The sequence below is a fragment of the Lissotriton vulgaris genome, chromosome 4_1 (assembly GCF_964263255.1).
Source record: "Lissotriton vulgaris chromosome 4_1, aLisVul1.2, whole genome shotgun sequence".
NCBI classification, from domain to species: domain Eukaryota; kingdom Metazoa; phylum Chordata; class Amphibia; order Caudata; family Salamandridae; genus Lissotriton; species Lissotriton vulgaris.
In genome coordinates, this window is record NC_141691.1 from 404,057,011 (window position 1) to 404,083,509 (window position 26,499).

Here is a 26,499-nt window from a genome sequence, read left to right on the forward strand (position 1 = left end):
ACTAACATTTTCAAAATAATGGACATACCCATACCAGTTACAACAACCAATTCAGTAATTCCACCATCTATATACACATCCACTCATTCACCAACAGTTCTATATAGTCACTCATACATATACTCACTTATCATATGTAGTGATACACCTATACATCCTGTTACACACCGACAGTCATCCAAAAGTTACTCACACATACTCACACATGCAAATAAACTATTGAACATCAATTTATTTGCATATACAGCTATACACACACTTCCACCTTACTTCTAAGGAAACTTACACATACTTACTCTCTTAAACAATCACTTATAGAAACACATACTTATTTAAACAGGAACTCTTACAATCTCTCACTCTCACATATACTCACTTATATACATCAATACTCACATATACTAGATTAAAACATATGTAGTTACTGATAAAGACACTAGAGAGACAGTCATTCACTCACTAACACACACATACACACTCATCCACCCATACAGTCCTGCACATATGCTGTCTTCAAAACACATACAAACAGTGAGTCATTCATTGATGCATCTATGTGCTAAGTAATACCCCCACCAAACCATACAGACACTCATACTGATACTAAAAAATATAAAACAACGAAAAAGAATAAAAAAACAGTGACACCATCCTTGTGACAGAGTGACAGACAGACCTCCTTTCAGTGTAATGTAACCCTTGAAACACATATTCAAAAATAGAAACTAAAATAAAAAACATTTATTTTTTCAGAAAGACACACATTCACTGATGGTGTCATCAGTGATGTCATGAGTGATGTCACTGACCATGTCATGAGTGATGTAATATGTGACGTCATCAGCAGTGCATTGCAGGCGCGCAAGTTATAGTGAGTCCAACTAACTATAACGTGGGAATTTCAATGGTTTTATGTCAGTAAAATTTCCAGCTAACTATAACTGGTGTCAAAACTATGGTTTTTTCAGTATATATATATATATATATATATATATATATATATATATATATATATGTATGTATATATGTATATATATATATATGTATATGTATATATATATGTATATATATATATATATATATAATGTATATATATATGTGTATATATATATGTGTATATATATGTGTGTATATATATGTGTATATATATATGTGTATATATATGTGTATATATATGTGTATATATATGTGTATATATATGTGTATATATATATGTATATATATATGTATATATATATGTATATATATATGTATATAAAAGCAAAAGACCTTCTGTTAAGAAGATGCCGCACACCACTTCAAAGATTTTCTTTTGTTGCGTATTTCCTGTAGGTTTCCCCACCTACACGTTTCGGACATAACTTTCCCTAATTACGGTTAAACAAACAATTGTCCTTCATTTGTGTTGCTTATTTATACTAATGACTCCATGTAGCTTACTATGATGCATTATGGGCATAGTAGTTGTGCATTGCTGCATTCAAAACTTATCCTTTTATTTGGACGCCCGGTGTCTGGCAGTTCTCAACACATTAGGGATTTGATTAAACGCTTCTAACGGGTGGTAAGCAAAAAAGCCATTTTTACAGTTAAATGGCTTAATTCGCAATAGTTACGAAATAAAGGTGATGCGCCGTAAATATTCACAGAGTGTCTACAGGTCATTTTTGGCCAAGTGCCTTTGTATGACTTTGTCCCCAATCGTTCGTGCGGTTCTCACAGACTTCCAAATTTCGGATAATAGATACATTTTAAAAACATTGACTAGATCATGTGTCTCTCATTATTACAATCTGGATTTCACATTAGATTTCATTTGAAATTCAACACTTCAAGTACTCATTCAAAAATTCAGTTTACATCTAGGGATTGCATTTCCTTCTTTCAAATCAGTCTTTTAGTCATTCTTTTATTTGTCCAGGGTTTCAAAGGTGCACATGCATTTCTTCGTCCCCATTCAAATCCCCATGGACTTCTAGTTTTGAATCTTATCATTAATTTAGATTCAAGGCGTCTCAGCTTCTTAGTATGGTCTCCACCTCTTTCGTTTTCTTTTACCAAGGAGATTCCTGCATACTTGGACAATTGTTTGTTTAACCGTGATCAGGGACAGTTATGTCCAAAACGCGTAGGTGGGGAAACCTACAGGAAATAAGCAACAAAAGAAAATCTTTGAATTGGTGCGCGGCGTCTTCTTAACAGAAGGTCTTTTGCTCTAGCATTAATTGTGAGGCTGTCCCGAACCTCGCCGCCAGCACCAGCTATCCAGCTGCTCCCCCGCTTGGGTATATATATATATATATATATATATATATAGATATAGATATAGATATAGATATAGATAGATAGATATATAGATATAGATAGATAGATATATAGATATATAGATATATAGATATATAGATAGATATAGATAGATATAGATATAGATATAGATATAGATATAGATATAGATATATAACAATCCCTGCCGCCTCTCGCCCGGAGCCCAATGCTGGAAACCGCTGCGCAGGAAGAAGAGAGGAGACCTCAGGTGCAGTGAGCAATATTTCTTTATTGTACCCTTAAATGTATTAAGTGTTACCACTTTATTCCAATCAAGATGACTTCAGGTGTGCCATACTTTTGTCATAAGTAAGACTGTTAGCGTTCTAGTTGTTCTTTAGAACACTCTGGGACATTCTGTCATTGGGCTATAGTTGGGCTACATCTGGCTGATATTTGGGCTACATTTTTTTTTTTGTCTCTGGTGGCCATCTTTGGGCTACATTGGGCTACATTTGGGCTCTAACATATATATAGCCCAATGTAGCCCAATATATATTTTTCAAAGTTAATTTTCGGGAAAACCACTGGAGCGTGTATCTTGAGACATAGCAAAGGCACATCGGGGTACCAGTCCCTACAATTTTGCCAAGTTTGGTGGAAATCCATTCAGCCGTTCGGGCTAAAAGTGAGTCCAAATGCCCTATGGAAAACTCAATGATAAAAACGCGTTTTGGGACCCCCCTTTTTTCTCGGACCCCGCCTGACGAAACCCCCCCACACTTTCAGGGGACGCTCAGAAACAAAATGTGCAATTTTCCTGAAAATTTCTGCCAATTCCGTCCATCAACGCCAAAGTTATTCAACATAGAATTTTCAGAAATCCCTATTCAAAAAAATCCTAACTATATATACCTACTGGCGACCGCCAGTAGGAGATAGATATATATATATATATATATATATATATATATATATATATATATATATATATATATATATAATTACCTACTGGCGGTCGCCAGTAGGTATATATAGTTAGGATTTTTTCTCTATGGGATTTTTGAAAATTCTAACTATATATACCTACTGGCGACCGCCAGTAGGTAATTATATATATATATATGCTGGCGGTCGCCAGTAGGTATATATAGATATATAGTTAGAATTTTCAAAAATCCCATAGAGAAAAAATCCTATGTCTAATAACTTTGGCGTTTGTGGACGGAATTGGCTGAAATTTTCAGGAAAATGGAACATTTTGTTTCTGAGCAGCCCCTGACAATTTGGGGGGGGTTTCATCAAGGGGGGGCCGAGAAAAAAGGGGGGTCCCAAAACGCGTTTTTCCCATGTTAATTTCCATAGGGCGGTTGGCCTCACTTTTAGCTCGAACGGCTGAATGGATTTGCACGAAACTTGGCAAAATTGTAGGGACTGTTAGCCCGATGTGCCTTTGCTAGGTCTCAATATATGTGCTCCAGTGGATTTTGAGTAATTTAGGTTCAAAAAAAGATATATATCTGGGCGGAGCCTAACCACACATCTGATCTGATTGGCTGTCAGCACTTCATCCAAGAAGTGTTGGCAGCCATCTTGGGACCAATATACATGATAGCACCTCATTAAAAAGCATTGTAGTTAATAGAGGGTTTTAGGACTTTAGTTACGTTATAAATCATTTGTTGATGGTACCATACTCGTTTTAGGAATTGTGGTGGGTTCTAAGGTGATTTTACCATGTGAAAAAACCTTCTGCTGTGATATCATGAATATTGTTTGAAAGAAAACTAATATCTCATGATTTTCCCACAGTGGTTTGGAAGGGGATCTATAAGCTAAACTGAAAGCATATTTTCTGTAAATTCACATTATCTTTCTCAGTCATGTGAAAATGAAGTCTGACATTCTCAGTAAAACATGTACATCCAACAAGGACAGAGACTGTCAGTTGATTCCTTTGTGTTCTACTGCAGCCTCCTAGAGTGTTCTAAAGAACAACTAGAGCGCTAACAGTCCTACTTATTACAAAGGTATGGCACACCTGAAGCCATCTTGATTGGAATAAAGTGGTAACTCTTAAAACATTTAATTTAAAAAGAAACAACATGAGGGGGTATATTTTGCCATAGAAAGTATGATTAGTGCTGCAGAATGAAAAATTAGGGCACATTTTGAGTGACTTCTCAAATCCTTTTCTATTTCATTAAAACATTCTGACATGCAGTCTCCCAAAATGGCCACCAGAGACAAAAGAGCCCAAATGTAGCCCAAATATCACCCAGATGTAGCCCAAGTATAGCCCAATGACAGAATGTCCCAGAGTGTTCTAAAGAACAACTAGAGCGCTAACAGTCCTACTTATTACAAAGGTATAGCACACCTGGAGCCATCGTGATGGGAATAAAGTGGTAACTCTTAAAACATTTAATTTAAAAAGGAACAAAATGAGGGGGTATATTATGCAATAGAAGGTATTATTAGTGCTGCAGAAAGAAAAATTAGGGCACATTTTGAGTGACTTTTCAAATCCTCTTCTATTTCATTAAAAAATTCTGACATGCAGTCTCCCAAAATGGCCACCAGAGACAAAAGACCTCAAATGTAGCCCAAATATCACCCAGATGTAGCCCAAGTATAGCCCAATGACAGAATGTCCCAGAGTGTTCTAAAGAACAACTAGAGCGCTAACAGTCCTACTTATTACAAAGGTATGGCACACCTGAAGCCATCTTGATTGGAATAAAGTGGTAACTCTTAAAACATTTAATTTAAAAAGGAACAAAATGAGGGAGTATATTTTGCCATATGAATTATGATTAGTGCTGCAGAAAGAAAAATTAGGGCACATTTTGAGTGACTTCTCAAACCCTCTTCAATTTCATTAAAAAATTCTGACATACAGTCTCCCAAGATGGCCACCAGAGACAAAAGAGCCTAAATGTAGCCCAAATATCACCCAGATGTACCCCAAGTATAGCCCAATGACAGAATGTCCCAGAGTGTTCTAAAGAACAACTAGAGCGCTAACAGTCTTACTTATGACAAAAGTATGGCACACCAGAAGCCATCTTGATTGGAATGAAGTGGTAAGTCTGAAAACACTCAATTTAAAAAGGAACAACATGAGGGGGTTAATTTTGCCATAGAAAGTATGATTAGTGCTTCAGAAAGAAAAATTAGGGATCATTTTGAGTGACTTCTCAAATCCTCTTCTATTTCATTAAAAAAATTCTGACATGCAGACTGAAACATGCACTTTGAATACCAGCAGCAGACGTCCCTGGTGAGCAGTAGCTTTACTACAGTGATCTAATGTGCAACTAGAGTGCTAACATTCAGAATTTATAAACAAGCATTGAAAATGCAATAGATCTTGCCCTCGTTTAAGTTAAAGCCATTCTGTTTGTAATGAGGTGGCTTTTTAGCTTTGCTTTTATTAGTGTTTTTTCAACTTTCATGTAAATAACATGCATCTGTATGCATATAAGTATATGTATGCATGCATTTATGTTTTTATTTATATAGATATACAGATGATATATGTTTATATATGTATGTATATATTTATATTCACTGAAAAAACCATAGGCTATAGACCATATATAGTTAGGAATTAGCATTTACAAAACCTTGAAAATTCACTGAAAAAACCATAGGTTATAGACCATATATAGTTAGGAATTAGCATTTACAAAACCTTGAAAATTCACTGAAACAAACATAGGTTATAGACCATATATAGTTAGGAATTCGCATTTACAAAACCTTATTTTACTCACACAAAACCATTGAAATTCCATATATAGTTAGTTGCACTAACTATATATCGCGCACCCGCAATCCACTGCTGATGATGTCACATATTGCATCATTCATGACATGGTCAGTGACATCACTGATGACATCACTGATGACATCTCAAATGACATCACTGATGACATCACTGATGACAACATCCAGTGACTGTATGTTTCTGTAAAGTTAAAATATGTCTTACATATTGAAGAATGAGTGGATGTATAAGTGTCTGGATGAAGGATTTAGTAGGTGCATGACGGACTGTATGAGTGAGTGATTAAATGTGTTTCACTGAGTGCATGGGTTAGTGACTAAACTGTCTTAATTTGTGCATCATTATGTCTGTTGTTCTGTAAACTGTTGCATGTGTTGATAAGTAGCTATATGAGTAACTATATGGGTTATTGATTGGTTGCCCAAGTATTTGTATGGGAGACTGAGTGTGTGTGTGGGTGGCTGGGAGGTGTATGACTCTGTGCATAGATGTGTGAGCAGTTGATTCACTAGATGTATGGTTTCAAAAGTGCATGTGGAAACAGCTGTATGGGCGGTTGACTGTGTGCATGAGTGTATTGGTGAGTGAATGGATATCTCAGTGCTACATGTCAAAGTAAGTACATATGTAAAACACAGTACATGTGAGAGTTAACATATATAAATAACTGTGCATAAGAGCCAGTGAATGTGTAAGTGGCTGTATGGATCATTGTGAACTTGTATCAGGGATTGTATAAGAGAGTAAATATGTGTTAGTATATGTTTGAATAAGTAAAGTTTGTATAACTGTATAGTTGAGGACATGGAGGTGTGATTGATTCTTTGCATGACTGACTAGGTGTGTGAGTAACTCCATGGATGAGTGACAGTCTGTGAGTGTCTGTTTACACTGATTGTATCTAAGGTTATATTAGAGTCTGAAGAGGTTCATCGTATTATCACATGAATGATATCATCAGTGATGTGATCAGTAATGTCAAATGAGATGTCATCAGTGATGTCATCAGTGATGTCATCAGTGATGTCATTTGAGATGTCATCAGTGATGTCATCAGTGATGTCACTGACCATGTCATGAATGATGTAATATGTGACATCATCAGCAGTGGATTGCGGGTGCGCGATATATAGTTAGTGCAACTAACTATATATGGAATTTCAATGGTTTTGTGTGAGTAAAATAAGGTTTTGTAAATGCGAATTCCTAACTATATATGGTCTATAACCTATGGTTTTTTCAGTGAATATATATATATATATATGATCAAGGGAGCTTGACTCCCGAAACGCGTTGATGTAACTTGAAATAAATAAAGCCTGAAACCTAGATACCCGTGTGAGAGTGCCGGATGATTTCTACTGGTAAATTGGAGCAGATATCCTATCTTGAATGAAAATATATATATATACACAAACACCATCCTTCAAAAGAAATCAGGCAGGGGTCCAGAGGGGATTCCAACAGGTAAGCTTTATTCTTTAGGCACAGCAGAGTAGTGGGGGCGTATGCATTTCGGGCGAGTGTAAGTGCTATCGTCAGCGCCCTTCACTACAAAGAGTTTGAATTGCAGTCCCGCTTCCCTTCATACATTAAAAGGGGTCAGTCGCTCCTCCCCCGCCAAATGGTTTTCACCTGCTGTTGCTGGAGTCAAATACCGCCTACAGCTCCCAGAATGCTCTGTAATCCACACTCGGGTTGGTGACACGGAGGAAAACAAAATGTCAATTGATGGAGCTAAAAGTTCAATGTGGGCTGACTCATACCGTGTCACAAGTCATGAAGCTTCCCCTTGGGTCCCCTCGGGCCACCGCGACCACTTGCCATCGAAAGCTATTCCCAATAGAATGTTGCGGATTTCCTATGGAAAATAGGATATATATATCTATATCCTAGTTAGAATGTTGCGGATTTCCTATGGAAACTAGGATACATATATATATATATATATCTATATCTATATATATATCTATATCCTAGTTTCCATAGGAGATCCGCAACATTCTATTGGGAATAACTTTAGCGCCGGTTAATGAATGTACGCGATTTTCTCCAAGAAGATGGCCCGTTACGCTCCGCTCCTTCCCTGAAAGTTTCTGGGGGATTCGTGAAGCAAGGGCCGAGAACAAAGGGGGGTCCCAAAACGTGTTTTCCCCATGCAATTTTCCATAGGACATCTAGACAAGGCTACAGCCCGAACCGATGAACGGAATTACACCAAACTTGGCAAAATGGTAGGGCCTGGTACGCAGTATGCCGCCCTTCTGGTAAAATGTGTAAATCCCTCCAGTAGTTGTTGAGAAAATCGGATTTAAAAAAAAAATATATATATATAATATATATATATATATATATATATATATATATATATATACACACATTGCACTGTGCGTGCACTGACTGTAAGCTTACTGTACTCTGTACCTTCCTGAGTACGAACTGCATGCTGATTGGCTGCCATAGTCTTGTCAACAATCCAAAACAGAAATGTTGGCAGCCATCTTGTGCCTCGGTAGACTGAGGCACAGGAAAGCAGAAAAACAAACGTGTAGAACTCAAAAAGGGCACAGGGTAGAAGTACCCTGACCCCCTAGGCCTGCTCAGGGGGTCCCACAAGGACCCCCCAGGCCAAAAAAAATTGTTTTGTTTTTAAAAATCGCTTACGGTGCGCATACGTTGCGCGCACCCCGTGATTTAAAAAAAACTAATTTTTGCTGCTGCTGTAGCAGGTACAAATAAAATGATAATAACATAAAGTTATCATCATTTTATTTCTCCTTTCTATCACTGCAGCAAAGCAGTGAGTGGGGCGATGCTCCGCTTCCTTAGCGGACGAGCAGCAAGTGATGAGAAGAAACCTATTATGAGCCATAGAGGTGAAAAATAAAAAATGCATGTAATATATAAGCACTGTTGATCAAAATCATATTCTCAATATACATAATACAATGTTCCTCAAGCATATTATTAAACTGAAATCACATCCATCCATCCATGCAAGCCTATGGTAAAGGCACACTGGCTGGATGCTCAAAATGGCCGTCAGCCGGTGCCACATGGTCAAACCACAACAGTGAGCAAGGAGGCATGGGGAACAAAGAACACATGTAGCGTATGGCAAAAGCACACTGGCTGGATGAACAAAATGGCTACCAGCTTGTTCCACATGATCAAACAACACTGAGCAAGTGAGTCTGGGGAACAAAGAACACATGCAGTCTATGGCAAAAGCACACTGGCTGAATGCACAAAATGCTGCCAGCCAGTGCCACATGGTGAAACAACAACAGCAAGCAAGGCAGCAAGGGGAACAAAGAACACATGCAAGCCTTTGGCGAAGACACACTGCCTGGATGCACAAAATGGCTGCCAGGCACATGGTCAAACAACAGCAAGCAAGGAGGCATGGTGAACAAAGAGAATACATTCAGGCCTGTGGACACAGACTCCACAAAATTGCCCTGGCTACATGACATGGAAAACAGACAGATCAGTGGTAGCCTACGGCAAACACACACACACAAGGCATGGTAATACTGAAGAAAAAACTACCATTAATTCAGTAATTCCAAAAATGAAAATTAACAGATATATTTTCATTTTACAACAACACACATCCTCCCACAACCTCAATTCTTACCCCACATATACACTTTTTATGCACACAAAAAAGTGAAATAAAAAATACACCACATTTTTTCTTTAATCAAGTGCCATCCCAGCCTTAAATGATGGTTTAAAAGAGCATATACCACAGAAACACTTGTTTCATGCTCCCATGACTAGCACTGGTCTGGGCCTACTGGTTGGCCCCTTGGCAGACTAGACCACATAGTAAAATAAATAAATATTGCAAACTTACCAAACATGGAGGAAATGTAATGAACTGTGCAACATTGTTCCTTTAGACAACAAGTCAAGAAAAACGGAATAAAAAAATATAAGTAAGCCCCTACTAAAAAAATGCAAGCCACCCACCACAATAACTTTAAAAAATCGAATAAAAGTACAAGAAAATCCTGATGCATGCCCTCTATCAAACAAACACCCTCATGCATAAGTTTTTGCTTACTTGTGAAATCTCAAATACAAAGTCCTTAAATCCAATGGTATATATATCGAAGACAAGGAGAGTGATCCTTCTAGCTCCAAATCCAAATGAAAAGTGACAAGGAGATGTATAAAGCCCGGGAGGAGCCTGCTGGACTGGAACCGGATTTTGGAGTCTCTAGGGCACTTCTTTCCTGTTGGTAAAAAAAGAAAAGGCTTCTCGCACAAAAAAAGGTCCATTGGAGAAGAAAATCCACTCGAAGCCTTTTTAGCTGCATCTCGAGCACAAAGCTACCGGAGTGGTGCATTCATGACCGTGATTGGCACTACATAGGTGCCTTCACGGCTGAAGCCTTGCTAGCATGAAGTCTTGCGCGCAATGACTAGCGGCCCGAGAGCATCATGGTGCTCGCTCGTATGCGCTATAACAAATCTCAAGCACGCGAATGGAAAAAAATACTCCACTTTGTGCCAAGACGGCGGAATTCAGGAACCCTGTGCTCCTCCACGGAGTGCCTGAATTCCGCAACTCTACGACAGAGGCGGAGTATACCCCCCAGGCCAAGTTTTGTTATATGGTTTAAATCACCAGCCTCTGGCTTCCGGTAATTAATCATTGGGGTCGCCGATTCCAGTAGTGGTCCTCTGATTCCAATAATGATTTAAGTGGGGGTCCATAGAAGTCAAAATGTTAAGAACCACTGGCCCAGAGGGATGGTTAACCAGTACCTCAAATGTCTGGGAGTGGGCAACGGTCAGAGCATCTCCATGCCAATCTAAAACGTGTTGGTCTGGTTTTAGCTCCCCGTTGTTTGGCCTTAACGCTTGTCTTGATTTCCATGCTTTTAATGAAACACTGTTGTGGGAGCTGCGAAGACGTTGTCAATGTTAAAAAAAAAAAAAAAACAGATTGGCACTACAAAAAAATATATCCTCCCCCTCCCACCCCTCAAAGTACACATTGCCTTACATGGCACCAAATACATCGTATGGGCAGACTGATCCATTAATTTTGAGACATATTGATGTGGAATATTAATCACACATGTATTTGTACAGTCATGATTTTTATCGATTGATATTTGCATTATTATTTGCGCAATTTGATCCGAAATACAGAATTTTATCATTGCTTTAGCACATACACACAGTATACAATTGTATATCAATTACTTGCAAGCATTTCGCATTATGACAGTATTGCACTTGTACCATTCCAAAATGGCGCCCATTTTCGTTCCAATATAGGCTTAGGCAATGTGTGAGTCCCATGTCTATTTCCATATACATGTTTTCGAATTTGGGCACGTTAATGTGAAATGAACGCTATATATATATGTATTGTTGTCCACACTCCCGCTAACAGTGAGCAAGGACGCTCTGTCCGAAACGCGTCTGTTCGGCATTATTTTTTCACCCTGCACCTTATGATTGAATAAAAGCAACTAATATCGCAAGACTGGCTTTGGGCGTATCTTTTGTGTCCACGCGCTGGATTCTGCGCTTGGAACTTTGGCGCGGCTACCGGCTGGATTGTTATATATATATATATATATATATATATATATATATATATATATATATATATATATATATAGATAGTTAGGACCTAAGTTTCAATAGGAAAAGCTTTTTTTTTTACTTTACTATATCTTTGCCGTTGTTTGCCAAATCTTCTTGAAATTAAAAAAAAAATTGCCCCAGTGATTCTTGTGGTGAACAAAATGTTTGGGGGTATCCATAGAGCGGGGCCGAGAAATGAGGGGGGTAAAAAAACGTGAGTTATCTATGTTAATTCCCGTAGGACCGTTAGACATGGCTACAGCCCGAACTGATGAACAGGATTACGCCAAATTTGGCAGAAAGGTAGGTGTTGGTCCAGGGAAGTGCCTTTTTCTGATTTGGTGTAAATCCATTAAGTAGTTATGGAGTTATTAACTGAAATCCAGATTTGTTTATGTAGGGACATGGATCCTTCCGAGGGCAGTCACAGTGATAGCTAGTGAAGTGCTTGGAGAGGAGCTAGTCCTAGGAAGGTGTGGGGACCAAGGTGAGAGGACCCTTGTCTCACTAGGGGGCAGTGAGATGGTCCAGAGAAGCCTGATGCCTGACCGCACTAAAATGTACAGGCAGTGGGTGACCACCAATGAACAGAGGGCAGAGGCTCTGAGAGACACAGGAGCCAGTGTGACTACTATCTGGTGTCACCTGGTGTCTGCAGAGCAAGCAATCCCTGATGTACTTCACCAAGTTGTGGCAGTAGAGAACAGTGAGCGATTCTGTAAAATGGCACAGGTTTTCTTTGAGTGTGGTGGGGGATGGATCACAGGTTCCTTGTGAGTAGCTCAGAGCCTATCCCTGCCAGTGGATTTTCTGCTGGGGTTGACATGGAACATACCGCCTGGAGGGAGGTGGAGTCCAGGTCGCACTGTTTGTATTGCCTGAGTGGGCATGCATGACCACACAGTCTATGGCAGCCTGGGTTAATCAAGAGGACCTGGATCTTGAAACAGTGGCACAGGTGTCTGCCGAGAAGAGGAAGGGCAGGGGGCACTGAAAACATGTTCCTTAAATTCCCACAGTCCCGAAGGAGGCTGAACCTGTAAGGGACACCCCTGTACCTACAGGGGAAAAGGTCGCTGAACTGGGAGACTTGCCTGAGCTGACTCATTGGCTGCAAGAAGGGGGTCCTACCAGGGAAGAGTTCTACATGAAGCAGAAGGCATACCCAACTCTTGTGGGTCTTAGGCTGCAGTCTGAGGACCAATTAACTGGGGAAACACCCATTACAACGACGGTGTTTCTCCCCCCCCCCCCCCCCCCCCGTGCCATCGCAACGCGACTTTCACATCGCAGGCGGCTTTACAACGCATGCATTCATAACGCAGGCTACAACGGTGCAGTGACATTTACCGCATGCTGCAACTGCGCAGTGACATTTACATTGCTAGCGATGACATCACTAGCGATGACAACGCACTGACATGATATGACAGATGACCTGAACCGCACTGGATCAAGCGGCATACACAGGAAGCTGAGGAGGAAAAGACATGAAGGGATGGGGGACACGGCTGCTGAAGACATGGAGGGAGAGACCGTGGTAGGCTAAAAACTACTATAGAGAGGCAGAGAAATGCCAGTGTGCACAGGAGACAGGGAGCCTGCTTCAGGGGGAGAGAGAAGAATTTGTGCTGTATTTCTATCACAAATTCAGCTCAACAAGAACATTTTGGTAGTATAATGTGCAATAGCGGCTTATGGATGCATGATGGGTGGATGGATGGATTGATAAAAGTGTAGATGGATGGATGAATGATGGGTGGGTGGGTGGGCGGATGGAAGGATGGATGGATGAATGGATGGCTGGCTAAAAGTGGATGGATCGATGGGTGGATGGTGAAAATTGTTGATGGATGGATGGGTGGATGGATGCATGGATGGCCAAAATTGTGGATGGATGCATGATGGGTGAATTGATGCACGATGGCCAAAATTGTGGATGGATGCATGATGGGTGGATGGATGGAGAAAGGTGTGTATGGATGCATGATGGATGGATGGATGGATGGATGTGTGGATGGCGATAATTGATGGATGCATGATGGGTGGATGGATGGATGGATGCATGGAAGGCCAGAATTGTGGATGGATGCTTGATGTGTGGTTATATTGTTGTCGCAATGTCATCATTGCTTGGTATTCGGCACACATCGTTTTTCGTGAAGCCCATCAACTAAACACTGTTCCTTTAGGGGTAGATGAATAATGGTTGGGTGGATGGATGGATGAAAGGTTGGTGGATGAATGATGGGTGGGTGGATGGATGAAAGGGTGGGTGGGTGGATGAAGGGTGGGTGGATGGATGGATGTCAGAAAAGGTGGGTGGATGGATGAAAGGGTGGGTGGGTGAATGAATGAATGGATGGGTGAATGGATGGATGGATGAAAGCGTGGGTGGATGAATGATGGATGGATGGATGAAATAATACAAACACTGTGGTAGGACACACAGAACGCGTATATATTTAACCATATTGTTTTCCTCTGGAGCTTGTGTGTAGCATTGTGAGCAATATTCATATGGAAATAATCAACAAGGAATAACAGAGAAATGGTGGAATTACTATCTGTTGTGGACACCATAAAAAGCAAGTTCTAATAATGGAAAAATTGATATTAAAATGTTGAATAAATCATCTTGCATGATGAGAAAATGATTGCAGTGCAGTGGATACCGACTATCACTGCAAAGCGGTGAGCTCCTGTGAAATAAGCTGGGCGCCTGCAGTGTGTGATGCGTGCTGCCATTCGAAAATATGCAGCTGATGTACGTTGCACCCGCACAACATGATGCTGACAGAGGACACACACTGACAGCACAAAGCTACAGCAGTCCATACAGTAATAACACCTCTGACACAGGCTGCATAATGACAGCATAGTGCTTTTGTAGGCCTCACACTGATCATACAAAGGGTATTGTTTTGTCTGGTGTTTGTTTTTTAACTCTTCTTGCATTTTTGTGATAATTGTGAAGTGTCTCTGAAAGGGGAGGGCACAATCAGCGCGCTGACGAGTCAAAAGTGCCCCTGGCGTGACTTCACAAAAACGGTCACTTGTTTGTCCGACAAAGGCACCTGTCCAGAACACGCTGTAAACCAGGGTGCGATTTTTGAAAATGTTCTTGTATGTTGTGAAGAAACTCGTGTTGTATGACGGACTCGACCTGATGAACACCATAAAGAGAGTTTGCCGCATTTGTCACATAATCCATCATCTGATGCAAAATCTGCAGATTATACAAAAAAAAGTGTGTCTGGGTCAAACGGTTCAAAACATTAATAAAAATGCAGTAACACATGTTGCAGCGCAGTGGAAGTCTCAACATAATGAAGTAATTTCATCATAAATTGTGCTGTATTACACCATATGTGTTGGCTTTTCTTGCTGTATAATTTAGCCAAACCTAAGGGAAGAATTAGTGTTGTGGGGACGGCGGGTGGGGGCGCGGTCAGTGGAGGCCAAGGGTTAGAGGCGGGATCACACATTGGGCCAATAAAAATGCTAAAACTGTGGTAGGACAGAAAGAACGTGTTGTCTTGACATGCGATGTAATCGTCTGCGAAATTAGGTTCTTGCCAATAGGAATCAACGCATTGGCGTTGCGAGGTAAAAGATGACTATGTGTTGGTGTTTGCGGTGTAATCAACGCGTGGTTAAAGCTCGCGATGAAATGGTGCGCGATGTATCAACATACATCCAGGTAGCTGGCAAAGAGGGCAGCTCACATCTGATTTACTGGTAGAATGGTCTACTCTATCGTGAGATTGAGGTTGCTGAGCCGGGGGCAGCGGTGTGCTGGTGGTACCCCCGCGCTTCAGAACTTTCCTACTGGGTCTGGCTCATGACGTTCCTTTGGCAGGACATTTGGGACTGGGCAAGACCTTTGACAGGCTTATCACCCACTTCTTCTGGCTCCAACTATGAAGACAGTCTGATGCATTTTACAGGTCTTGTCAAACTTGCCAGGCAAGTGGCAATAGTGGAGGGAAGTGTGAGGCTCCCCTCCAACCATTCTCTGTTGAGAGCACCCCTTTCGAATGGGCGGACAATGACATTGTAGGGCCCCCAGACCCTAGGACATCCACGGGCTACAGGTTTATCCTGGTCTTGGTGGACCATGCCACCCGGTACCCGGAAGCTATCCCCCTCAGGACAGTGGCGGGCCCATCACAGCTCAGTCACTCATTGGAATCTTTACTCATGTGGGTTTTCTCAAGGAGGTGGAATCTGACCAGGGTAGCAACTTCATGTCACTGTACACGAAGGCCATGTGGAAGAAGTGTGGGGTGAACTACAAATTCACCACTCCTTACCACCCGCAAAGAATTGAGTTGGTTGAGAGATTCAACCGTACCCTGAAAGGCATGATTCAGGGTCTGTCAGAACCCATGAGGCGTAAGTGGGACATCCACAAGCCATGCCTTCTCTATGCATACAGGGAGATACCGCAGACAGGGGTTCGCTTTAGCTTCTTTTAGCTTTGTACAGGCACCCTGCAGAGGTCTTCTGAGTTTGGTCAATGAGGGCTAGGAGGAGACTCACAGGAAGCCCCCAGGTTGTATTTAGCTACATGCTGGCCTTCCAAAGCCAAAAAGCACGCTTCAGGAAACTCACTCAGGTGGTCCTGGAAACAAACCAGGATATGAATTTCTGGTATGACCAGAATACCACTCTGGTTGAGTTTCAGCCTGGACAGAAAATGTGGATGATTGAGCCAGTTGAGCCCTACAAGACAAGTAGTCTGGCACCTATGAGGTGAAGGAGCGCTAGAGTGATGTCACTTACCTAGTGGACTTGCGGACTCCTAGAAACCCCTTGTGGGTCCTACACGATAACTGCCTAAAACCCCACTTTGATAGATCGAAGTTAACCATGCTTTTGGCTACTGATGATGTGATGGAATAGGAGAGTGAAGATCTTTCTGACCTCCTGTCTGCCAAGGAGCCAGATGGGTCATTGGAAGGCGTGGTCCTCTCCCCTACACTGACCCTGGGGCAGCAGGGTGACTGTTGCCAGTTGCTAGGGTAGTTTGCCACCCTGTTCTCACTCACCCCAGGCGAATATTGACACTGGGCACAGTCCACCTGTGAAGCATATGATTTACAGGTTGGCAGACAGAGTGAAAGCTAGCATCAATGAGGAGGTGTCCAAGATGTTAGCTCTATGGGTAATTGGGCCTTCCAGCAGTCCTTGGTCCAGTCTTGGTTCTCAAAGCTGCTGCGTCCACTCCCACTACAGAACTGTTTGTTGTGCAGACTGATGCCTCAGAGCCTGGTGTGGAAGCAGTGCTTTCACAGCTAAACGAAGAGGGCCTATATCAACCTGTACCTTTCATTAGTAGGAGGCTACTTCCCAGGGAACAGAGGTGGAGTGCAATTGAAAGGGAAGCTTTTCCTGTGGTCTGGCCCCTGAAGAAACTAAGACCCTACTTTTTTGGGACTCACTTCAGAGTTCAGACCGACCACTGGCCCCTCAAATTGTTAATGCAGATGATGGGTGAGACCCACAAACTGTTGAGGTGGTCTGTCTCCCTACAGGTAATAGACTTTACAGTAGAACACCGCCCTGGCACAGAACACTCCAATACTGATGGTCTGTCCAGGTTCTTCTGCCTTAGTAAAGAGAACTCTCATGAGGTTGGGTAGTTCTCCCCACTTTCAGCTTGGGGGGCGTGTAAGACCAGACTACCTTGGTGTGTTTTTCCCCTGACCTCCAATTTTTGACTGTATGCTGGACTTTGTTTAGCTGTTTTTTGAACTCTGGACACTTTACCCCTGCTGATCAGTGATAAAGGGCAAGTACTCTCTTTGTAGTTTATGATTATGATTGGTTACTCCTGATCGCCATATTTGATTTACTGGTAAGTCCCCAGTAAAGTGCACTGCATGTGCCCCAGGCCTGTAAATTAAATGCTACTAGTAGGCCTGCAGCTCCAATTGTGCCACCCACATGAGTAGTTCTGTAAGCATGTCTTGGGCCTGTCACTGCAGTGGCTGGATGTGCCGTTTTAAACTGTCATGTCGACCTGGCAAGTGCAACCAATTGCCAGGTCCAAACCTACTCTTTTACTACGTATAAGTCACCACTAAGGTAGGCCCAGGGTATCCTCATGGGCAGGGTGCACTATATGCGAAAGGTAGGACATGTACTGGTGTGTTTTACTTGCCCTGATATTGAAATACTGCCAATTTCGTTTTTCACTATTGCAAGGACTATCAATCTCATAGGTTATCATTGGAGCTCCATTGTAACCTCTTACAAGTGGGAAGGGATAGAGATTTGGAGTTTGGGCTCCCTGAGCTCAGGATTTAAAAGTACATCTTTTAATAAAGGTGTTTTTTAAATTGTGTGTTTAATTTAGAAAGTGGGCATTTTCTTGCTTTACTATCCTGTGCCTCTGCCTGCCTGTGAAATCAACCTCTGGTTAAGATTGTCAGTTGGACTGTTTGTTCATTCACTCTAGACATTCACACAAAGGGACCTGATGGGCCTTCCTGGGCTACAGTAGTTAGAGCAGTTGTCACTGACACCTTGACAGGACTGTCTGTCCTCTCATAATACCGTCACCACCCCCCTGTAGTGTGTCTGAAGCCAGGACAGTGCAAGGCAGGATCTGTGCACTAAAAAGACTATCCTTTGAAGTATGCTTACTTCAAAGACCAAAAAGGGGATATAAATTTGGGGCCTGTATCACCACATTTTTAGAAACCTCTGGACTGAGAAGTCTGCCAAGAAGAAGAGCTGACAGGAGGAGTACTGCTCCTTCGCTGTGTTGCTTTGTGGGTTTGGCCTGCAGTTGCTGCTTTGGTCTGTGAGGCGTGAAAGAACTAGACTTTGCTTTCTAAAATTTGCTTTCCAAGTTTCTCCAAGCGCATGTATGTTCTTGCCTCCTGTTGGAAGTCTCTGGGCCATCTAAGATTTCATCTACAGTACCTAAATTCCACTGCTGGGAGTTCTGGCCTGCCAAGTTGTGCCAATTCCTGTCCTGGGCCCTTGGAGGTGTCTGCTGAGCTGTAAACTGCAAGAAAAGGATCTGTGACAGAGTCACTGAGACCGCTGCCTGCACCGACGCCATAGTCACCACTCGCTAGGTGAGCATAGCACCAACCGTATCGACACTGAAGCCCTAGTCTCACAGGTGACGATTCTGCTCGCTGACATCGGCGCTGCATGCACTGTAGTCCTGGGGACAGCCTCATCGCACCAACTTTAACCGCATTTTTGGTTTCACTGACGATGATGCCTAAGTGCCACGATCCAACTCCACTGCTCGCACTGCACCCGTGGTCACCACCTCACTGCACAGCACCCGACGACACCACAGTCCCGGCTGCCAATGACAGCACCATCGAATCCTACACCACTCCTCTGCCTGCACCGAGGCTATGGACAATGCATCGTGAAGTGCATGACACACTGCAGCCCCGGCACTGCAGATGTTAAACACTACTGAATTCGATCTCACGGAGTTCGATCTGCAACACGTGTGACTTCAAGAACTCCCAGACTTCTTACCCAACTTGCAGCACAAACTTCCGTGACGCCTCACCGCTGCATCTTAGTCCTTGAGGCTTCTTCAACTCCCAGGTACTGTTTGTGGGTCCTTCCTGGCACTGTAGCCGGCCCTCAACTTCATTGAGGTCGGACTGAGCTGTTTGATTTGTTTTTCATGACTACGCGATAGCCCCGGTAGGCGCCATTGACTGCAGGGAACTGTATTTTTAATTTATTTGCAAAATTCATATCTTTACCTGTGTATGTTGGATTTTTGTTGTTTTGGTCGTTTCATTCAGATAAATATTTGTAATTTTACTATTTGGGTGTGGTGTCCATTTGTAGTGTTTTCACTGTGTTACTGTATTTTTGGGTACAAACGCTTTACACATTGCTTCTGAGATCAGCATGACTACTTGTGCCAAGCTACCAAGGGGGTGAGCTGGGGTTATCTTAGCTGTGTAATTCCCTTACCCTGACTAGAATACGGTTCTGTACTTGGTTAGGGTGCAAGCCACTGCGAACTAGAACCCCCCATTTCTAACAAAAAGGTTTTTGTTACCTAATTAAATTGCCAAGATTCCCACAATGCACAATCCAGCTCCAAGGTCAACGAGCTTTTACCCACGGAAATCAACCTTTTGCTCCTCCAAGCAGTCTGAGAGCGCTAGCCTGCAGCAGAAACCAGACATGAGTTAGTGATGGAGAAGCCTTTCCAGGGCTGTGCACTTTACTGAATTCTAGAACCCTATTATCCTCCAGCGGTTGATAGAAGTGTTCTCCTTACTGAATTTCAAACACGGACCATTTGTTTACACGTAGATAACAGGAAATCAACCCACCAAGTATTATTGATGCCTTTTAAGCGTAGGGCTTTCCCGGAATGTCTCGCCCTTCGATGCTGGCTCTCGTCTGTTTTTAATAAAATACCTGGAGGGCTCAGATGCTAAGGGAAGCCTCCGAGCAGTCGCCTACATGTGCATGACGTACTCCTCAGAAAAAGAATGTGGATTGTGTGAAAGTGTCCACACTTGTGGCCCTGCCTTGGCAGTGGCACACAAACTATAGTGGAACTAAACGGCACCGTTGCTGCTGTGATACAACGTTGCCATCTGTTGGAGAGCTGCGTGTATTGATGACTGGGTCAAGTACTAGGAACGTGGAGGCAATGGATGCATTACAGAAACCATTTCCGGTGTGCAGTGGGGCTAATGTTTACGTGCCAAACATGAGACCGGAATGTACTGTTTGACACATACTTTTTTAAAAAATTATTATAATCAGTAGATGTGGATCTGGAATATTTACAAATCTTTTGAAGCGTCCGCAACAGATATGTAAATAGAAATACACCACTCCCAAACAAGCATTTTACTTACAATGATAATTTAGTAAATGCTAGCAACCTGCTAAAAGGTGATCACCTGTCTCTCTTATACCTCTACACCTGCTGCATGAGATGTATGCATAGCATCTGCTCTGTTTACTACTTTGCAATAGATCACGAGCGAGCAAAATACTACAACAGCTCAATGCAATAAATAACACTTGTTCCTCTTAGACCTGATTTCGGTTGCTAGGAGCCGCTTTCAACGCCAGAGTTCGGGAAACGTAAACAAAGTCCAAATTCCGATTCACGTACGCAGGGAGCTGTGTTTGCATATTATGGGTGAGTTCATGTGTTGCACTTAAGCAGCATAAAAAGTAAAAGGAGGCCCCCTTATCTATCAAATTTGGGACAGGGGAGGTATATTGTAAAACAAAAATGTCCCACACATTTGCCACTAAGTTGGTAAGAAGTGGACTAATGGTACCAGGTTTGTTGTTGTTGTTTAGCAATACCAATCACACAGATATAAACTTAAGCAGCAAACATCCCGTGTGCACCAGTGGTCGAAGTGGGCAGGATGTGATTACTGCCACTTCATTTATTTATATATAATATCATAGAGACAGGGCATCATGTGTCAGTGGGTCCACGCTGCTCACACAGAGTGAGAGTAGCTGAAGCAGTAGATGAGGTAAATGATCAAAGCACACATTTTCCAAAGAAGCTTAGGTTCGCAGCATGAATCCAGAGGAGGGGATGAAGATTTCTCTGAAACTGCTGAAGTCAAATTGAAAAGCAATAGCAAAAATTAACCTAAAATTCAGGTGAGTGAAAGTTCGGATCAAGAACCTTAATTTCCTAAATTCCAGTTACATAGTGATCAGAGTGAAGAGCTACTACCTTGCAAAAAGACAAAGCACGAGTGGCAGCAAGACGAAGTAGTCTCTGTTAAAAGAAGTGACAGGTTACAGTTGAAAGTGAAAGTAAAAAAGACAAAGGAAAAGATTCACTGTGGAGAAAGCAGACAGAGACAGATTTGATCAGAGAACAAACTCGAGTTTGAATCAGAGTTTAGGATTGGTCTCAAGCCAAAGACAAACAGAAGATGAAAATTGGAAAACTGCAGTAGAAAAAGAGAAAACAGAAGAAACTCGAAGAAAGAGAAACTATAAAAGAAAACACTGAGCCAGAAAAAGACTTGAGAGACTTTGAGAGACAATTTAACCCAGAAATTGGTGAGAGTTGGTTTTTTGGCAACCACCACTTGCCAAAAGACCAACTAGAAGGAGAATTCCAAATCAAATCGAAAATATGCCTCTCCTGAATGGGTGTATTTAGCTACATTATCTGATGAAGAAAAAGCAGAGGAAAGAGAGAAAGATTACTTCTGAATGAGCAAAAGTCAATATTGTTTTGAAAGTGGTTCAGACACAGAAACTGAAACTGAAGACCCATCCTGAAAAGTGAAATCAAGTCTCTATTTAGCCAGTATTGATGAAGAAGATTCCTAAAAAAAACGAAAGAGATTTTTGACTAAGACTTGTCTAAACATTTATGACTGCTTGAATTGCAAACTTTACAGACACTGAAATGCTGATTGTCTTCCTTTTGTTCATTATTGTTTTAAAGAAACATTTGGTTTGATTTTAGATGTTTTTTGCCACAAAACAATTTTGAGATGCAGCAGATGCTGTAAAATTGTAGAGATGACTCTGCTCATTATAATCTTCTTAGTATTAGTTGTCAAGTTGATGTGCGTACTGATTCCGATGGGAAATGTTTCAAGTTATGTGAATAATAATGCTGAAATTCAAACTAATTATCAAGAATGTAGACAAACAATACCGATACATGAAGATCATTTAGCTAGTGATTTTAAAGATGTGTACACTAAAATGAATAGGGAGTGTGTAGTTATCATAAAAGTCAATGCATGTTATGTATGTACTTACCTTCCCACTTCAGCTGGAGATGGTTCAACTTACGTACGATTTCATACACACAGTTTTGTAATATTTTTGTGGCTATTTTTAATGACCAGGAATTCCTTTCTCCTTATTTGACTGATTTTAAGGTGTCTTTAGAGAATGTGTTTATTGATGACAATGATAAAAGAATTGAATATGGTGAGTATTTGATGGTGATTGCACTAATCAGACATACTGCTAATTTGAATAAAGGTTTACGTTTAAGTAACGAGAAGCAGGATTTTGTTAGGGAATACAATGAGAGAGGGAGGGAAATTAGTAATAAATTTAGAGGACTGAGATTTAGAGAAATTTAGAGGAGAAAAAGATTGCTTTGGAATAAATTAAAAAAAGAATAATAATTTGGGCTTGCGGGTTGGCATCCTATTTTGAAAGTGGAACAGGAAAGAAAAGGTGACCTGTGTATTGTAAGGCAAAATCTGGAAAGAGGAATTTGTACGTGAGTGTATGTGACAAATTTTATGAAGTAAGTGGAGATCTATTGTCTGGAGGAGAACCTATTATCATGGGAATTCATTATGTTTTTGGAAGGACTGCTTATTTTAACCTACCAAGAAATTGGGTGTGTTTGTGTTATCTGGCTTTAGTTTTTCCTAGAATGTATTTATTATATAGATGAATTAGAAGAAGAACATTACATGAAAGGAGTGAGACGACGTTTTGTACAAGTAGTTTTAGATATTTTAGGAGTAATGATTCCTCCAATGGGCGTGGTCATGAATGATGTGAAAATTAGACAATTGTCTACAATAATAGCTAGACTTGCCATTGATACAGCCGGGTATTTTAAATTTGTAAATGAGGTAAGGCTAACAATTTGAACAATGACTATGCCTTTGATATTATCTTGGCAAAAGAAAGCAGAAAATAATTAAAGCAAGAAATTGTAGTATAGACTTACCTGATTGTAGTGGAGTGATTCTTTTATTACCAATGTAACTAATTTGACTCAAAACTTTAGGACACACCACCGGACTCCTGGGTAAGAGAGCTAGGGAGTTGTTTTGGTAGATAGGAGAATGGTTAGGTAATATTGGCGATGGTGTTCTATGTACTAATAATTTTGCACTTGAAATGTTATGATTATCCATCACACTTCTAATAATGCAGTATGGTTATGCCAAATGTTAATAACGGGCTGCTCGGATCGGACATATTTGTTGGACAGGTTCACAGGGACTATAAAGGAGACAACTCAAATTAATTTGGAGTTGGTACGTAATACACAAATTGTTGGCATTTGTCTTGAAGTAGAGTGAGAAGTAAGCAAGTATTTACAGGATTTATTTTTCTGCAACACTGAGTCCTGAGGATGGTCTTGCGGACCCATTGGGGAATGGAAGACTGGAACATCAACATCACACTCTTATTAACTTGAAACATTACAAATTGATATTTGTTATATCTCATCTATGTGAACATTTCAATGATTGACTTATTGGGATGTAAGATGTTTTCTTCTCTGTTTTAGGTAAAAGAAGTGACTGCACTTTGATCAATCCCTTGATAGTCTTGAAGGGACTGTTTGGTAGTGCCAGTGTTGCTATTAATTATATGTATATACTGCCTGTACATAGAATGTGGATAATAATGAGTATAACATGATTGTAATGGACTAAATATAAATGAAGTAAAAACATTTCTATTTTGTAAAATGTCCGTGACTGTAATTCTTAATTTTGTGATTAATCACTCGGAGCACATATGTGATCGTGTTAAAGTGTGGAACTAATTTAGATGTAGGTAATTCCTTGAGGTATATAGTTTAAATGAGAAACATTTTTATACGAGACACATTTAATTAAAATGGTAGCAGTTTCTGGTGTGCTGCTCATCTTGCTCCTGCTCATTCCCCCTCCAAATCAGCAGCCTTCTCTCCCCAGAGTTTCCACAGAACATGGAACACAATGATGTCAATAGATTGAATTAATAGAAAGCAATTATTAGGAATGAAACTTCCCATTGAGCACCTTATCATTTTGAATTATTTCCACAGTTTATAATTATGAATTTGCTCTGCTAAGTTTGGGGTGTTGATAGGGAGGGTAGACTCTTAGCACCAGAATAATTAGAGGAATTGTGAGGCTGAACTGACTAAGGTAAACATTGGTGTAGATTTGATTTTGGGGTTCAGTAGATTATTGGGGGTTGGCCCCCACAGTAAGATATGTTTGGTTGTGAAACAGGAGTGTATTTTTTTTGGTGTATTGTTCGTTATTTTGTACTGAGTTTTTGATTATTCATTTATTTTCTAAAAGTGTTTATCCTGCTTATTACGCTGTATTGAAAATGGTTTGCAAGAGTTCTACCTTTTTACAATCTTTGTATCAGTAAATTTCATCTTCACCACTTCAGATTCGGCAAAGAAAAAAAGCCCCTTAACTGTATGTGAAGAGTTGGCAGCCTCTTGGGCCCAAATTATATGGGGCAGAATTTCACTAAGAATTATTACTCCAGATGCAGTTCCACGTCACGCGATTTCAAATGTCTCTGGGCCTGGAATTAGCTGGTCTGAAAAATCTGGAACTGATAATTCCAGGCCCAGACACACTAGAGGGGCAGCAAAAGCCTAGCCCCCAACCTAACACATTCAGCATGGTGGCAGTAGACTGTGGTTCATCTGGACAGGCTCAAGCTTGCCCGGACTACTCCCATCTCCCACCCCATCCCTGTAACTCCCACCCACCCTCTTGCTAACATTTTGCACCTTCTCTGAGCAGATGGTTAAATATCAGTACTTTTCTTCCCCGAATGAGGGGAAAAAGCCAGCAAAGGTCCTGGTATACATATTAGAACCTTTTTACAACACTCTCTTGAGTAAAACAAAAGACCATTAAGTTATCAGTATAATAGCAACGTGAATATAGTTGTCTGCAATATGCCCAATTCAGAACTGAGATCCAAAGTTAGAGTTCTCTCTTTTCATGACAGAAATAAGTCTAAGAGTCCAAACTGTTCGTTGTTTCCTCTGTTGATTTATTGTTTGTTTAGTCCAGCAACCATCAGCCGACACGTGTTTCAGGGGCGTAACACAGGCCCCCACAGCCCCTGCAGTGCTGGGGGACCCCTCAGCACTGTACTTCTGACGGAGAGCTCCAGATTGTGTCAGGAGGGGGCCCCTCCATGCACCTTGCAGGGGGGCCCCCCTCAAGTTTCATTACGCCACTGACGTGTTTTGTCTTAATCACAAGACTTTTTCAAGGCAGTTCAGCAATATCGTGCCCAGGCTTCCATGGCCTTTATATACAGCTATCCCAATGTCCCAATTCCACATCTACAAATCAGTAGGCATGAAAAGACGGAGTTTTTTTTCTCAATAGAATATACATGCAATAATACGTCCTTAATGCGCAGTGTCTACTCGCAGACCGGGGCTTAAGCAAACGTGACGCGACTCTGGGTTTTTGGCACTGTGTCAGGTGCCAGGTCCTGGTATGCCTGAGTTTGTGTGGTTTTCCCCGTTCCTGACAGAAAGCAATTACTCACCAAATTTGGTGCAGGAATACCGTCTGGAAATTGGGATTCTGGCCATCTGGTATCCCCACACCAGAAACCGGCACCTTTGTAAACAGGGCCTTATTGTTCTGTGGGGTGTATTTCTGTATTGTTGTATGCGTGGGGTATGAGCTGTGGGTACAGACGGGTGGGGTTTACATATTTCAAGTACCAAATTTGTTTATTAACACTACGCCGTTCGTTGTTTTTACTTTTACTTCTGTACTTTATACAAAACAATTTATAGACTTAGGGTGGACTTTGATTTTGTGTTATGGGAGGCTCTGTGTGTGGTGTACTATTTCGTTTTTAGCAGCGCACTCTGTGGTGTTGGCCAAGTTTCTGTTATTTCTGATGTCGGGTGTAGGTGTTTTGACTGAGAGTAAAATGGTGGTAAGTTGGTACAGGACGTGTTGTTTCATCTGGCCCGTCCTAAAAGTTAAATGTGAAGGATACATTGTTAACAAAGGCAAAAACTCTGATTGAAATCACTTGGGTTTTTTTCAGTTTTTTTTAAA

At 41.2% G+C, this 26,499-nt stretch overlaps 1 protein-coding gene across 3 annotated transcripts in view; it reads left to right on the plus strand.

Moving 5' to 3' along the window:
- The window catches only part of SYTL4 (synaptotagmin like 4), a 640,358-nt gene that overhangs the window by 345,099 nt on the left and 268,760 nt on the right, over nucleotides 1-26,499 (plus strand). The window lies entirely within an intron of this gene.